Genomic DNA, 3,002 nt, shown 5'->3' with positions numbered 1-3,002 from the left:
CAACAATTTATATGGTGCTTACACATTTGCTTTGAAGCTGTGAATATGCCGGGTATAGGGCCACACGCAGTGTCTCTCCGGTAAGGCACTTCAGTACGTTGTGTATGCACGGCGTGATGGGATTACGTTCCCCATAGCGTCAGCTAACTGACGCAATGCGAAGTGAACCGTATTGAAAGGGAACGCTTAGGTTACTTACGTAACCCCGGTTCCCTGAAATAACGGGAACGAAGCATTGCGTCTCTTGCCGTGCTACAAACGTCTACGCAGCGAGTGTTATTCGGCTGCGCGCTTCAGTCGAATAATAATGAGCTCCTGACGATTAAACCGCGCTTATATAGGGACGTGCGCATCTGACGCAATGCTTCGTTCCCGTTATTTCAGGGAACCGGTGTTACGTAAGTAACCTAAGCGTTATTTCTATGTAAAGTAAACAAGCATCAACACAATTTGCTGTGTTATTTTGGCTGTTTGGGCAACCGACGGTCCTTAATATCATAGCGCTCTATGACTGGCGGAAGTAGTCCAGCATCCTGAGATATCACCGGAAACACGTCAAGCGCTGCCATGCATAGAGTCCATTCTGATGTAAACCAGTTGTTTATGTTGGTTATTTTGGAAGTGTTATTCACTTTGTACTGCAAAGTTTTCTCACTGGTGAATGAGACATGAGACGTGAACGTCTGATCTGTGCGTGTTCATGTGTTATGAAAGAGGCGTGACTTTGGATGGCGATTTGACTTGAGGGTGGGATCGGGATTTCCTTGCTAGGCGGCTACCGTTAGCATTTTTCAAAATGTGTTACCCTACCTTTAAGAAAGTCTTAAAAATAATATTAAAGCTGTTCTACGTTAAGATATTAATTGGCTGAAGCAATAGGTAACACATAATTAATTACTTAGCGGCTACCTGTATCGGCGCTCTAGCAATCTGATGGTGCTGAAGTTGTTTTTCAGTGTGCTGTAAGGGTCTAAGAGTGAAAGGAATGTCAGTTATATCATTATGTTATTACATATCAGTGGGGAACCTTCAGGGCCTTCTACGCCTTCAGAGAAGGCTTAAAAAAATTAATTAAAAATATTTTTTATAATAATAATACAAATAAATAATATAGTATTCAATAAAAATATGTTTTTAATTTTTTACATTTCTATTTAATTCAATTTAATACAATACATGTAATATATTTTCTCTCATCTATGGTCTAACGTTTACTGTCAGGTTCATGTCATGAAAACATCTAATCCAATCAGAATCGTCTGTCTCTATTAAGGCCCGGTTATCTGGCTCATTCATTGGTTAGGACTTCATGAATCCGAGGGAAGGCCAAGCTATGTGTTTTGGTGTGGAGAGTGACGGGCAAATCGACCAATCACGTTTTGATTTCAAGTGGGCGGGTAAAAAACAAAACATTGTAAGCCTTCATGAAGTCCTAAGCATGCAACAAACTGGATGCGAGCTGCCGTAAAACACCAAAGACGAAGATCATAGACCGTTAATATAAATACAGTCTAATGGCCCGAATTTCTGCGGTGAGAGTGGTTGAGGTAAATGGCGGAAAACGTGATTGACGTTGTGGTTAGCTTGATAGGGCTGAGGTAAAAACGAAATTACTTAAGCGCGTACTCGTGAAGAGCACAGCTGGTAGAAGCGCGTGCAGAGGAGCCTGAGCATATGACGCGAACACGAGAAAAATAATGGGTTAATTATACTTTTACTTCCTGACAGTTTCACTTGTTACGTGAGGATAGTAATGACTGACAGACGACGCCGAATTACATACAATATAATTTCCTAACTAAATCTGAGAGAATGCGAAAACATTCAAATATTTTTTTCCCCGCTATACCCGATGGGCAGGGCGGAGATACATTTTGGTAGCCCTCGGGGCTCGGGCTAGAGATTTTGCGAGCCCTGGATATCTTTTAACAACAGTTATAAGCCTCAAGGAGGTGCACTGAGAACGCAGGGTGCTATATTTCCCCTTAAGAAAAAGACTAACAAGGTATCCTACAGCTAAATATATATTTCCAAAAAATAAAAAATAAATTAAAGAACATCATTTAAGCATGTTAAATGCAAATTTACAGAGCCCCTGTCATTTACAGAGCAGCAGAGTCTGTATTTGTGTTTATCAGTTAGATTAAAGTCATTTTAAACTTTAAAACTGCATTTAAAGGCAGACAATGCCCATTCTGTAATTTAACTTTGCGTGCTCAGAATTTTTACACGTTCACTGTATGATTTAACGAAATACGAATAGCCTAGTATTATGGATGGAGAGGCATTTGCACTTCATTGCATATTTTGAAGGCCCAGCTGAAGTACCCACGGTTCGCCACTGTTACATATTATGTCTCTAATGATGTCAAAAGTAATAATGTATCCTCTTAGCCACTATATTAGCTATTCTATGCTGATACACAATAATGCCTCACTCTGTTACACTGTTGCACTGGTTCAGCTTCACTCTCTAAACCGCCACAGATGCCAGCAGTGGCGGAACTAGAATTTTTTTAATGGGGTGGGGCCAGGGGGTGGGCAAAGCTACTTTATGGGGTCCATAGTCCATAAAAGTAAATGACGTGTAACCATGTATCAAGAAAGCATAAATTAATCTTTTGATCGCATTAGATGTAAACATAATAAGGGTGAATTTTAAATCTTTCTACTGTATTTCTTACATCTGATTTACTGTCTGTTAAAGGGATTCCCCCAAAAATGAAAATTCTGTCATCATTTACTCACCCTTATGCTATTCTAAACCTGTATTTTATTTTAATAAACACAAAAGAAGATATTTTGATAAATGATGGTAAGCACACAATTAATGGTATATCCATTGAATTCCATCATATTGTTTTTATTCCTACTATGGAAGTCAATGGTTACAGCTGTGTGCATACCATCATTTATCAAAATATCTTCTTTGGTGTTCATCAGAAAAAAGAAATTCGTACAGGTTTAGAACAACATAAGGATGTAAAAATGATGACAGAATT

Source organism: Paramisgurnus dabryanus, chromosome 11, assembly GCF_030506205.2.
Source record: "Paramisgurnus dabryanus chromosome 11, PD_genome_1.1, whole genome shotgun sequence".
NCBI classification, from domain to species: Eukaryota; Metazoa; Chordata; class Actinopteri; order Cypriniformes; family Cobitidae; genus Paramisgurnus; species Paramisgurnus dabryanus.
This window is presented reverse-complemented; position numbering follows the sequence as displayed.